The sequence below is a fragment of the Sturnira hondurensis genome, unplaced genomic scaffold, assembly GCF_014824575.4.
Source record: "Sturnira hondurensis isolate 20B ecotype Veracruz unplaced genomic scaffold, ASM1482457v3 Scaffold0014384, whole genome shotgun sequence".
Classification (NCBI taxonomy): Eukaryota; Metazoa; Chordata; class Mammalia; order Chiroptera; family Phyllostomidae; genus Sturnira; species Sturnira hondurensis.
Window position 1 is genome coordinate 14,506,982 of NW_028087015.1, and position 14,733 is coordinate 14,521,714.

Sequence of the window (14,733 nt, forward strand, 5' to 3'; positions counted from 1 at the left end):
CTTGCTTCATATGTACTGAATAATGAAGTGTTTCTGGAGACGTGGGCAACAGTAAATACGATTCTTTCGGAGCAAATTGGTCATTTGTCTGCAGGATGACTGGAGCAACATGGGTAAGGAGAGAGGGTAACTCTATCTCTCCTGCTTTGCACAGGCGAAAGGCCACTCTGGTGACCAAGCCCGTTCTGCCCTGGGGCCCAGTCAACCTTTCCCTTTAAGCTTCTTTTCCTGGAAACAAAACAAGAAGAAAAAAATCTCAGCTGTTCTCCTTTATGCTCCCACCAATAAAATTAAAATGCCCCTTTTAGGTATTTAACTGTCCTCATCCCCAAGAGACCGACATCTTCCAATCACTTACAAGTGCTCCCAATTTTATTCAGCACCCACCTTGTCAGCACCTAATTCTGCAAAGTCTGAACTCTGTTCACAACGAGATTAATCCTTTTGTTTTCTCCAAACAATTATGTATCCTTTGGCCAAAGCCATCAATCCTGGTATTCGATTTACGCTGACAAATTCAAAGATGTTAAGCATGCTAATTGTCCGAGAGCGACACTGTGGTGTCCAAGATCCCAGGACTAATTTTGGATCATTGGAAATTGGCCACCTCAGGATACATTTGCACTTGTTAAAAATAGTTCAGCTGCCCCTCCGAAAATTTCAAGTCACTGTGGCAACAACGGAACAGTGCTTCTAGCCTCAAACCCGGCTTGTTCGTATGAAATGCAGTAAAGAAGCAGAATTTCATGACACGGGATTTTTGAGACTATCCATTAAGATTTTTCTAAATAGACTTTCCACTTCAGAACTAACAGTAAATGATTTTTAGAAGATTGTTAATACATATTTGAATGTCTTTTCTTTACGTACAAGCAAGTCATGTGGTATACTGTAGATTAATGGAAAACAATATTATTTCAGAAGAACCCTGGGCCTCCACTCCACTAAATGTGGAGCAGTTAATTAAATGAATCCAATTAATCATTTGGAAGCTAATACGGGGGAAGGAAATGGCTGACAACCTCCCCATTGCTCAAAAAAGGCAAACATTTCAAACATGTATTTTACGAGCTTTATATGTACCTCTAAGTATTTCTTTATATGAATTCATTTAGCTGTCTACCAATTCTTAGAAGTCTAATGCCAAACTCTTTTACAGAATGCACTACAAAACCTTTCCTTATCACATCTGGAAAGACACAAGACATGGGTTTTGCTACAGCCCCCTTCACAGGGTCTTTTTAAATATCTGACACAAAATGTGATATATTTGGGTCACACTGCTATTATCAGGCAAAATGGCTAACTGTCAAAGTCAATGTGTATCCCAACTGGCAGGTTTAAAAAAACCTGGTAACTTCTTCCTGGAGGAGAATCAAGATCACCATGAGCAGCCCCATAGACTCCCCAGGAAGCGGCCTGCCCCAATGTGCATCTGATTCATTCCCATCGGTTTGCCCCCGCAGGCCTCAGTGAGCCTGGTGGCCAGCCCTGTGTTCACTCAAAAGCGCAATTGAAGAGAAACCCGCCCCTTGGCGGGCCCTGCAGGCCTCCCACATCAGTCCCCAACCTGAGCCATTCACTAGTGGCGTCCTTGGTCCAGGCCTCTTAAGAATGGCTGGCAAGCCTCCAATCATAACCCTTCTTCTCAACTCAACAAACTCAAGGCAAGAAATCTGGGTCCCAAAACCAATTCTTCGAGGAACAAATAAAAATCCCACTGAAAGGCCTGTAGTAGCAAATCCAAAATGGCATCAGAGTTCACACGCTAACACCATTAGTTAAAGAGACGTGATTACAGGTTATTGGGGGTGACCTCGTAGCCGTGTTTTATGGGCCACACTAGCACCCACCACAAGGGGCAGGAAGCCAGGGTACCTGTCCATGGGACTGTGTGTCACGCCAAATTGTGTCACCATACCCCAAGACAATGCTCACCTGCAGATCACAAGCTTGCTTGTGAGGAGGGTCAGAATTGTGACTGCTTTTACAGGTAACACCCGCTGTCTCAGGCACAGGAGGAGGACAGAAGAAACAAGAGTGGCCTTCATTAAAAGGAAAAACAAACAAACAAACAAGACTAAATGGAACCAGCATTCTCTGTAGCTCAGAGGGGTCTCCATTATTCAGGGCGATCCTTTCCTTTCTGCGTACCTCCTTCATGGTGACCATGACCTGGATGGTGTGTGGGCGACCCTCTGGACAATTACGAATCAAGACCTGCACCTTACTGAGTCTCTCCTCTACTCACTGGCTAAGTCACGATGATTTTCCTCCTCCAAAGAAAAGGACAAAGCAACTGGCCACTAGAAGAAAAAGATTTTCTAAAAGATTGTGAAGGAATTCTCAGGGTCACAAAGATCAAATGAAGAATGTTTAACAGTTGCTCCCCTTCCCAAACTCACTCCAAAGCCTATACAGCTCCCCTCTACCAACCAGAACAAAGAAATCTAATACACTTATAAACTGTGTTTGAACCTGCACTGTGGAGTTTTTCTGTTATAATTTCCATTATATGATTTTTCAAGTCTCTTTTAAATACCATCTGGACCGTGGGAAATCCCCTTCGTCCCAACCGAAAGCTAAGGTGTGTCACTCTCTGTATCATCTTCTCCATGTTGGTCCAGTCGATCTCCCCTCTGGACATGATCCAGGTTCAAATCATAAATTTCCTTGAGTTTACCTCAATAAACAATTCATTCATCAACAGATAAGATACTCTTTTTAAAAATGTCTTCACGGTATTTGAATGGACAGGTGTCTGAGCACTATGAAGGTTGTCTGTAGGTTCCCCTCTCTCGTTCTAACTGTGGTTTGGAGCCTTAGCAACTCAAGTCCAAGCATTTACATTTACTCCACGAAGCACTAGAGATGGGACCTCGTGACACAGATTCTTGGATCAGGGTGCGTGAGGTGTGGGATGTCTTCTGGAAGGTCCTCCTTCTGTGACATCATCTCTGGCACGTGTCCCCTAAGATCCCCACTGTGGACCTTCAAAGACTTTCTTCTGTACTATGATAAGCCTCAATGAGATGGAAACTCAGCAGGTGGTGGGACTGGAGAAAAATGTTCAAAGCTGAATAATATTTGCAGGCTGAACTTTCGAGTGAATGAATCTTTGCAATTCTTACTCACCAGCTTGCAGTTTCATGAATGATTTCTTTTCATAAGCTGGTAACAGGACCTAGGAACTCCATCACGGCTGGCAGATGGAGATAAATCTGGTTCCAGGTCTGATTCCGGAGTCTGCTTTGAAAGCCTTGACAGCCAGCATGTGCTTTGAGAACCGGCAGAGCCCCACCCCCCATCCCACCCCGCTGACCACTGCGTAATTTACATTCAAGGCGGCATTTTTGGTAGAGAAAGTTGTAGGGAAAAAAATTAGTTTGCGATGTGCCTTGTAAAAAAAGAAAACAAAAAAAAAGCAACAAGGGTGGGTAAGTACACTGAGAATTATGTCCATCTGAAGCACCTGGATTCAGGCATCCCCACCTGCCCAGCACCACCTTTGTGGTTGCAACCAAGCGCCAAGGAAGTGGGAGTGATGCAAAGTTGGAGATGAGGGAGGGCCTTGAGACCACAGCCCCAATGCTTCAGCTCCTTCCCATCATGAGGCAAGACTAAGGAATGAAGGGGTCCTATTGCCTTGTGACAAGTGGCTCTCTCCTCATAAGCACATGCATGCTTGAGAGCACCATCAAATGTGAAGCAAATGTTGGAATGTCACCAAATAGCCATCACATTCCTGTCGTACTCAGAACTGACCTACATGAGGTCTGATTTGTATGAGCCAACATAAGCAGCCCAGCAACAAGTATGGGGCACAAGAACATGTCCACAGCGGTCCCTGTCGCACCAGCAACAGCTCTGAGTCTCCACAGTAAAGAGCCAGGTACCAGAGACTCTAGACAGTGTCAGAGATAAATGCAAAAGCAGACAAACTCCCTTTTACATGGCGGAGGACACTGAATCAGAAAAGGGAAAGGAAAGGGAGTGAGATGGATCTTATTAGAAATACAGGGTCAATTAGAAGTTATTTGGAGCTCAGCCTGACTCAAAACTGTGTAGTGAAGGAGGAACATGATAATTAAAAGACTGCTAGGTCAGCAGAGAAACTGACCGGAGGAGACTAAGATAAGGAGGGAGAAATGAAGAATCCTCAGATGTGGGGGAAAGTCATCCCAGGATATTCGAGGAGCCACCTTATCAGAAAAGATAGGAAATCTCCTTTCCACATCGGACATCTGGTCACTTTCCTTTGAGCAAGAGTTCAGTATCTGGGCACTAGACTCTTACTCTAAAACATGATCTTTTTTAAAAAAGACTCTATTTATTTATTTTTAGGAGACAGGAGGGAGAAAGAGAGGGAGAGAAACATCAACTGGTTGCCTCTCACACACCCCCAACCATGGACCTGGCCCACAACCCAGGCATGTGCCCTGACGGGGAATCGAACTGGTGACCTTTTAGTTCACAGACCAGTGCTGAATTCACTGAGCCACAGCAGCCAGGACAATGACCTTTCTTCTGTATTTACAGCCCTGAAATATTAAATTTAAGTAAATAAAGTGTCTAACTTTAATTCCCAGCTCAAACTTCAGAGGAATTTTCCTTCACTGACATATTGTCAATGATCCTACAGTTTTTAATTTCAGAGCAGCAACAAGAGGTGAGGAAGTGCCAGCAGGGGACCAGACTGCACACATCAGCCCTCCAGACTACGCAGTCAACATTCCAGCTCTTCCCATGTTAGAATCCTACACATTTTGGCCCTGGCTGGTGTGGCTCAGTGGATTGAGTGCCAGCCTGAGAACCAAAGGGTCACTGGTTCGATTCCCAGTCAGGGCACATGCCTGGGTTGTGAGCCAGGCCCCCAGTAGTGGAGGTGTGAGAGGAACACATTGATGTTTCTCTCCCTTTCTTTTTTCCTCCCCTCCTTCCTTTCTTAAAATAAGTAAATAAAATCTTTTTTTAAAAAAGAACCCTACACATTTTAGAGTGTCCAAAAGCAGTACATAATGTTAATGTTTGGATGCTTTCCAGAAAAGAAATGGTTAGAAAAAAGTAAAAATCATCTAAAGTAATAGTCTAATACATTTTCCCCACTGAGGACAATGTCTTCAATAATTCTGTGTATAATACTATGTGTTACTTTAATTATGATCAACTCCAGCTATCAGATCCAATACAAATCAACAATTATTCTAAAAGAGGTCTTAAAACCAGAGAAAATTGTACCCTGTTCTTACTGCTTGTATTTCGAAACTAAATATATGGCCTGGAAACATGGACATTTCTCTAATCATATAACCAGTCAGTCTATTTAGTAGAATGCCTAACTAGTTCTGGTTGAAATCTCATCAAAAATTAAAGAAAAAAAACAAAACCACAAACACACATATACACACACAAATAAAACCAACCTACACATTTATTGACCAATTAAACTATCGAAAGTGACATCAAAAATAAAAATGTCACTTTTTTACCATCTAATACACAGAAGGAAATATTAATGCAATCTCATAAATAACGCCTAACCACTCACCAATCTTACAAGAGTAAGATTGTATAAATCTTACTCTTAATTTGTGTCTAAGTTAGGTGGCAAGCTTGGGAGGAGGCAAATTCAGAACAAGCTAGTTCAAAATTATATATTTAAGTGTTCAAAAAACTGTCACACAAGGACTTAAACTGTCAGTCTCAATCTTTGCATGCAACTACTGAATCCTGCACACAAGCTCTGAAGAACTTAGACGACGTCAAAAATGCTTGCTGGAAACATCTCGAGGCTGGATCAAAAATACTTTATTACTCATGGGGAGATGCATGAGCACTATGAAGGCTGGCAGGTCTCAGCCAGCTCCTGGAGGCCAAGGCGGGTGGGGTATCTGGAGCTCGTGGCTTCTGTGCCAAAGCACACTCTTCCACGGAAAGTCACCATGTGGAAACCAACTGGTGTGGGGAGAGCCTGGTGCCAGAAGAGAGCTGAGAACCCCCCCACCCCCCGGCAGGAGGCAGAGAGGGTTTGAACACACTGAACAGATGGAGGTAGCAATAAACAAACAAGAGGGGAGAACTAAAGACACTCACTTCTACCCAGAGACAGCAGTCAAAGAGCAAGGCAATTACAGGCAATTCATAAGCATCTCTACCCACAACCTCATTTCATCTTGTACTTGAACTGCAAAACACGCCAAAGCAGAGTAGAAAAAGCTAGGGGTGATTCTATGAGTCTTCTGGTAAGGCAGAAAATGAGCACACTCCCCTTTAACTACTCAGACTCTGGGCATTTAAAAATCCGCAGTCTGCCTCTGGGTCTGGCTGTTTAAAGTTACCCACCTCACCTGCTGAGACCAAGGGCCTGCTAAGACAGTGTACAAGGACATAGAAACAGATATGGTGGACTTTCCCTCCCACCGGAGAGCAGAATCATTTGGTGAGGAGAGCAACACTCTGCAGCCCAAAGGAAACCAGGAGATTGTTTTCCAGTATGTCCCCCTGAGCTCTGCAACAACAAAAGTGGCAGATAAAAGTGGCAGAAGAGAAGTACACTCTAACAGATAGCAGGGAATTAGGGTGAACCAAATTCGGAGCGGCTAGGTCAGCTAATTAGTTTAATGCACTGATTCAAGTCAGTACTGTGGTCTCATCTGGAAACAACCTGTGCTTGCTTGTTTTCCTTACGGAGATCCAGCTCTGACACACTTCCTCAGCACCAAAGAAACGCTGTCATCTGGGCATCCGGTGGCCTCAGCACCAGGCTCTGTGACAACCGTGGAAACAGACTACAGTTCCCAGAAACGGCAGCAGACTTTGGCTAGGCTGTTGGCGGTTTAATGCGCTCTATCTTTTGAGGTTATGCCCCAGATTAATTTTTAACAACTTTATTGAGATATAAGTCACATCCCATAAAATTTTCTCATTGTAAGTGCACAAGTCAATGATTTTTTAAGTGTAGAGTTGCGTGATCACCTCCAGAACCCAGTGTTAGAACATTTCCATCATCCACAAAAGGCCGGCCCACCCACTTGCAGTGCCCAGTTCCCACCCCAAGCCCCAGGCTACCAAGAATCTACTGTCTGCCTTTATGGGTTTCCTTTTCTAGACATGCCATATAAATGAAACCACAGGATACATGGTCTTTTGTGACTGGCTTCCTTCACACGATGTCTTACAGTTCACACATATTGCAGCATAGATCAAGAGCTCATTTTATTGCTGAATAGTAGTCCATTGTATGGCTATACCACATTGTGTTTATCCACTCATCTGTTTCAGCTTATTAAACCTATAAATCCAACTAAGTGACAAGGCTTATTGGACTAATCCCAGGAATAAATTAAGAGAGCCTGCCGTATTTCAAAAATACCCTAGTATTTCTAAAATCTCTGCACCATGTGAAAATATGTAATAAGGATACAATATGTTCCCTGGAATTTTTGTGCATGGGGACCAAGGAATGGAGGGATGCTGTTTTAACTAAGACAATGCCCCTGAATTTCAACTCTTTTATGATTGACTATACATAAAATGTTCTAACACACATGAAGTGTTGTCATGCTAATTTCTAAGTCAAGCGAGGTCATCAATTCACTTAACAAGCATTTACTTACTGTGCAAATGGCCCCGAATGAGGATATATAAAGTATGTATAGTCCTTGGCTTACAAAGGCATTTGTGTTTCGAGAGTAGGCTAATAAATCAGTTTGGGGGCTTTTGAAACATTTTGCTCCGTATAAAAAATATAATTAGTGTTTAGCTTCCATAGCCACAGTTCTTTATCTAGGATGCTGCCATGCAGTCTGCACTGTTTATGTACTATACAACGGCATTTATTGACGTATTTGCTCATCACGCATGGACTGAGGGCAGCATGCGCGCCAGGCACTGCTGAGCACCAGAGACACAAAGGACAATCTCGTCTGTCTCCTAAGCTCAATTCTCTACTGGTAAAAACCCTCAAGAAATAAATAGTGCAAAATGCTATGAAGAAAAAAAGAGGCTGAAGGAAGAGAGGAGAAAGGCAATGCTATTTTAGACAGTGTGATCTGGGGGTACCTTGGAAGCAGTGAGATCTGGAAGCAGTGAGCCATCAAGGACAGTAGAGAGCCTACCCAAGCAGAAAAAAAAGAACACACGAAGGCTGGGAAGGAGACCAGAGGGGCTGGAGTCAGGAGTGAGGAACAGCGACCAGGTCAAGTCAGGTGAGGGAACCATGGTCCCACATGACTCTTCTGTCCCAGCCTCAGGTGCACAGTGCCATCCCCTCCTCATTGAGCCAACCCGGTCCCCATTGCAGGTCTCTGGTCTAAGGATCATCCTAAGCACATACTCACAGTAGTCCTGCTAGTTCAATTCTATCATGGCATCCAAACTTAAAGACCTCTCTCCGGCTGTTTCTCCATCTGTTCTCCACATTGTGATTTAGTTCCAGTAATGTGTTCTGTGTCATCATTCCCAAGGCCCAACCCTGAGAACCAAACATCCTAGCCAGTCTTGTAGAAAAGTCCTGCCAGGCTTTGCATCTCCACAACCCCTTTATCTTTCCAGGCCCTGTTTCTATAAGGCCCCACAGACTCCATGCACACGTGGATTCTGACCCGCGGCCACTGACACCTGGCCATGTCCAAGTTCACCCACATGTTCCACCCACAAACTCTGGGCAGAGACCTCACAGGACTTCTGACTGGCACCCCTGAGTCACACAGGACAGTTATGCCACTGTCACCTGCTACTGCCCACACCACCCCTCTCCAGCTGCCCAACTCTAGCCAGGAACTTGTCTACCAGTGCTGACCCGTCTCCAGTGCGGTGGGCGGACCTGTCCCCTGAGGACCACTCCGTGGCCTGAGAGTGCTTCATTCAAGGAGGAGGAGGCCTCTCCAGGCTCTAGTAACTGTGGGCTTCTGGTATTTACTCTACCCAGTTTTCCAGCACTAATTTTCTTAAAGACAAATCCACAGCTAGAAAACAGAGGCATTTACAAGACAGACATCGCAGAAACAAATCCTTCTTTAGTTCATAGTTGGACATCAACTGGCATGAGCAACGGCTTCATTACAATTTCTGCTGGACAAAGGAAGTTTAACGTCCACAGTGATTCTTTTTGCTTTATGCCACTAGTCACAAACAATGTTCTCAGCTTTACAATCAGTGAAGTTTTATGGGAGATCTAAATCTCAGTCCTGTAAAAGAAATCACAGAGGCCAGTGGTGATTCTGAAATGTTTGGTTGCAGGATGTCCACCCACACATGTCCCTGGCCTCCAGTGTGTCCACTCTCCACAGCAGGCTGGAGAGCAGTCTGGGAAGCCCCTCCCAAAATGTGCCTCATCTCCAGGGGGTATTTTTGTTTGTTTGTTTGTTTGTTTGTTTGTTTTACAAGACGGGTAGTTCTTCGTGTGGAATTTTATCTGGACTCAGTTTATGCAAAATGCACCTCTTCTGGGAAGTCCGAGCCAAGCACCAGCCAGCCATCTTTGATGGTCCAGACAACGCACAGGAAACTGCTCGGCAGAGTTGTTCTTCTGACTTTTCCTTGGCACCGCCTTTCCTCGCATAGGCGCCTCATCTATCGTTGCCAAACCTTAGGTAGATTTGAAGTGATTGAAAAGAGGCTCTATTTCCTGTGAACAGTTTGTCCTTGCTCAATCCTGATTGTCACTTGCCTAGAACTTACTTAATTTCACATCTCAGCAAATACAGTATTTTCCCCAGCACAGTGATAGCATCACTCTCCTGGTTACCGATCATACATATCTGTAATTGAATTACCTGTAACAGTAATGTGGTCTACTCTCAAACGTACATAAAAATGCAGCATAAAATAAAATCGTTCCAGTGTATACTTCCTCATCATTCTGCATGAATGCTAGGCTAGCCAATTCCACAGAGATACAATGACAGATAATGAATGAAAGATGAGAAGATAAAAGATTAGCGGGTTCATGGCCTTCCAGAAATAAAAGAAATTCATGGCTTTTTAAAAAAACTATTCTTTTGAAAGATAGTGTTTTTCAATATTATTCAGGAAACCAACTTTAGTATGAGGTGAAAATGAAAGAATGAAATGATTTTTTTTCAAATGCAATAGTACTTTGCCAGTATATTTTAAAACTTAGAAAAAGGAAATAAAGTGTCACCTTTGCTCTCATCAAATAACCATTAATCCTGGACAAAAAGAAGGGATTTTTTCAAAAGACAACAGTAACTCTTTTGAGAAAATGTTCTGTTTTCTTGAGCCCACCGTTGGGTTAATCCTGTTTTAAATGCCATGCCCCGGGTGAAATATAACTTCTCTTTGAAGTTGCCTGGCTTCAAAATATTCTGTGGCATTCAGAGCCAGGTTTCTTAGCCCTAGAACCTTCAGATGACAAAGAACAACGCTGCCGATACCAGTGCATTATAATAGATCACTTATATACACTACCTTCTCTTGGATCAAGTTTTCATTTGCTTTGATCTGAATCAAAACAAATTTTGGGTAGGTTCACTGAAAGTGAAAAGATTATCTATGTATATTCTAATGGGCTTTAATGTTCTTCTCCTTTTCCTGCTGTTAGAATTTGATTTTACATATCAGATAACCAGGACCTGACAAATATATCAAAAAAATAAGTGACATATTTATCAAGCCTACCAGAAGTTTCTTCTTCATTCTACTTGCCAGTGAGCTACTCCTCCCCTGGTGAATTTGTCTTTAGGATGCAACAAACTTGTGCAGGAATAAGAGACAGCAGGTCTCTCCCTATTTGCGGAGGATCATTTCTGCAAGGCAGCAGGCAGAGTGATAAAGACAAGTAATTTTCAACAAAACTTCTTCATCTCGATATTAAAAGGTTGCTGGGAACATACGTGACAATGTCTATATTATCAACAAGAGTACATAAAGATAACATAAATAACGTAAAACATATATACATAGTCATCGGAGGACTCACTTTCTCAGTCTAAAGTGAAAAAGGTTCACTTTCTCAGTCTAAAGTTGCACAAAGATGCAAGTCGGCGGAAATGTACAAGGTTTCACACACTTTGCAGGCAGGTATAGCTCAATCTGTTAGACACCGTAAGTTACATTTTAAAATTATTTAACACTAAACATAAAAACGTATCCCTTGGTTTATAATTACACCCTAAGCACTTTGTCTAAGTAACTAGAACAACAATGTCAGAAGCATTTTAAGACAAATTTGGTATAATTGTAGAATCCAGAATTATGAAGAAGTTACCACACGAGGTGGGGCCAGTTTTCTCTTACACTGTACACACGCTCCTACACAATTGGATTCCTTGACTGGGACATATTATAAACTGATTTATTTGTTCTATCCTGCAAACCATATGGTTTGTAATCCAAACCTCTTCTTAAGGATTAGTTTCCAATCTTAGTTAACTCTAGAGTTCATGATTACTTATTTATGTGACGGAATGCCTTTAGATCTTTGGCTAGACACTTCTGTGTATCAGAAGCAAAGCCTTAATTTCTATGATTTACAACCCCCCAAAAATTGGAATCATTAAACATAATCACCAAGTTAATGAAAAACTGTTTAATGGTTCGGTCAGTTGAGCAGCTCTCTCTAATATCAAGAACATCTGATATAGTCTCAAGGAGCTGGCATCTGTTATTTTGAGCAATTAACATACAACAGAGAGAACAGTTTCTTGATTTTAATATGTGTCCCTGATCAAGGGCCTAAAGTAACTGTGCAGCAAGATTTCTTACTGCAAAGGAAGGACCACGAACTCTCTAAAACTTAAGGCAAAATCTCCGTGAACATGCATGCATCCATTAGGGTCCCACAGCCACCACACTATATGTTCCTGTGTTTCATTCTATCCAGAAATGGCAAACAAATAATTTTAAAACAAAGGGGCAGTGAAGAACACAGGCTTATTATTAGCAAATTCTGAACATCTCAAAAAACGTATTTTGGACAGAGACAAGCTTGACCACCCAGGAGACCAAAGTCTTTGCTCTCAGCAGGGATCTCGCAGCTGTTTGCCATTAAAACCATCAAATAAGTTAGCACAATTCCTAAAACGTGTAAAATGATCAGTATCATCCATCCTCGCCCTGTTCAGAAAAGTGCATAAACAGGCTAAACACATGCAGAAGCAGGTACTAGTTCATCCCCCCCCAGTTCCATCCGAGGGTGCGGTGCAACACCCAGAAGGAGCTGTTACTTTGTGGCAAAGTTTTCACCAGAGAAACTCAAGCAAAATGAAATCTGTGTTTCAAGTGACCCAAACAGTTACATTATGGACTGCTTTTCGTTAAAAAACAAACATGGATAAAAATCTTTGACAGTAAAAAAAAAAAAAAATCCATGTTTCCTCTGGGGTAAACAAAATCAGCAACCAGAAAACTTATTTAAGTGATATACAACTTAAGCTATTACTGCTTGAACTGAAATTGTGTACTGGTCATTCAAAATCGTGCACGATAAACATTACCTTCTGTTCAATAATGAAACTGGCATTAGTTAGCAACTAATTTAGCAGTGCTAATCAGGTGTTTAAAATCTTACCTAGTAAAGTCTGTTTTTGTCTTTCTGTGCCTCCTTGGGAGAGGCTCACTATGTAATATATCTGCTGTTCCCAAACTTGGCCATGATGACAGAGCTCTTCTGGAGACGCTAATGGTGATATACGATTGTTTTCCTTAAAAACAAGCTACAACAATCATCTGTAACTCCTGGCATTTTAACTAATGATCTCCTGAGAAGCAGAACTTTATGTCAGTATTAAACATAAATCACATTACCTTCACTCAATTTCGATTTTTTTTTTTTTTGAGCAGACAATCGTCACAGAGAGGAAGACAGATGCACAGACAGGAAGAGTTTCAGGTAGTATGTGTTTGTCTCTGGAAGGAACCTTCCTATTTAAAGGACTTATGTTTGGCAACCACCTTTCCTGTCCCTTCTTCTAGCAACGCTGACAGCTCCCTCTGGTCCACAGATCAGCTACCGCCACCCTCTACCCTCCACCCCTATGAAATCATTGCAAGATCTACCTGGCCCTGCTGTTTGCTGACTGGGACCCCCGCCCACTCACCCAGGACTGAATCGCGGCTCTCCGTCAGCATCCTCTCTCGCTCTTCCAGCGCTCGCTCTCAGCGCCCCCTTCCGGGGATCCCCGGGACGCCACAGGCGCAGGAAAGTTAAATCCCAACTCCGAGCAGCCGCATCCAGGTACAAAGCAAGGAAAGGACGAGGAGGTGAACGCGCTTCCCGCCAAAGCCCGGGGAATCCGGATCTGACTCTGTTAGGACCCGCACGCGGCGCCGCGGGAAGCGATCCCACGAATATCACTCCTGCGCGGTGTTTGCCCCGGACATCTTGGGAGCACCAGTTCCCTCCAGCGCCCACATCAGACTCCGTCCCCGAAACCCTGAGGCAGAGGATGCGAAATTCGCGGAGGGCGCAAAGATGCCCGCAGAAAGGGACTCACCCGCCAGCAGACCACTGGGCAGGCGGTTCCCCGGGCCTCTGCATCCTGGCAGCGGCATTCTGAGTGGTCCCCGGCCTCAATCTCCCCTATTAACCAAAGCGCTTGGTGGAGTTGAGCCTGAGTCCCACTTCCTCCCAGCTTCTCACACGCGCGGCAAAACCGCTGTAACTGGAACAGAAAAAGCTGACCCAGCCGGACTGCTGGCAAGGCTATGGGACCACAAAGGGCCGGACACCGGGACCCCTGCCCTTCGCTCCCGTCGATGCATGCCTGGGCGCGCGAGGGATACGGGCACACACCTCCACTGAGAACCTTCCCAGGTGTTGGGTAAGGGTTCCATCTGGCCCACCGAGTGGTCGCCCATGGGGTCATTTCCGCTCCTTACCTCTCTGCACCCTCGAGCCTCGGCAAAGGCAGGGACACAAACTTCCACCTGGTGCACTAGCTCAACTGTGAGAACCTCCCACTAATGGTAGTCCTCCTAATCCTATGCGCCCCACCACCCGCGGTTCCCCACTCAACCGTGATGATAATAAACCATGCCCAACATCCACAGGACCCACCCTCCGATCAGTGCCGCCCCCGGGTCCCGGCCCCACCGGTGCGGTACAACCGGGGTTTCGGCCGCGGCCACAGCCACACAGGGATGGGGAGGTGTCGCTCACCAGGTGCGATGCGCGCTCCTCGTACCAGTCATCCAGTGCCTGGAACCCCGGAGAGATCTGAGTGTCCTCTTCAGTGCCCGGCGAGGGAAGTCGAGGCAGCAGCCGCCACCGCCCCCTCCACTTCTTCAGAGCCGCACCCGACTTGCGGGCAGGGGAGGCCACTTAAGCGCAGGTTCACGGTCCCCTGAAGCGCAGCTGGCCTAGGGGTGAAGCAGGTTCTTTCACTGCGGGGGGGAACGAGCAACGAGGCAAAGTTGGCTGCCCGAACGAGCTCCGCAGGGAAGCCCCCGGGATGGGCCAAAAGGACCGGGATGTCCTCGCGGAGGGGAGGTGAAGTCGGGTGGCCGCCGCCCGGCAGGGGCCGCGGCCGGTCGGGGGTCACGGAGCCCACCCGCAGCGGGAGGGCAGTGCAAGGGAGCGGGCGCAGATACAGCAGCCGCCGCCGGCGCCGCCTTCCCTGCGAGTAGAGCTGCGCGGGGTGCAAGGGAGAAGCGCGGGGCTGGATCGCCCCGCCCCCGACCCGCCCCCGACCCGCCCCCGCTGCCGCGCCTCCTCCTCCTCCCCCTCCCAGCCGGAGTGAAACCCGAGCGCTCCACCCGGCGCCTGACCTC

The 14,733-nt window shown here is 45.2% G+C and overlaps 1 long non-coding RNA gene across 1 annotated transcript in view; it reads right to left on the minus strand.

Annotated features, from left to right (window-relative positions):
- LOC118998679 (uncharacterized) overlaps positions 1 to 14,595 on the minus strand; it is a 151,814-nt gene extending 137,219 nt beyond the window's left edge. The window contains exon 1 of the long non-coding RNA XR_005068923.1: positions 14,123 to 14,595. This is a non-coding gene — a long non-coding RNA (uncharacterized LOC118998679). The remainder of the gene's footprint in view (positions 1 to 14,122) is intronic.
- Positions 14,596 to 14,733: the final 138 nt, after the last annotated feature.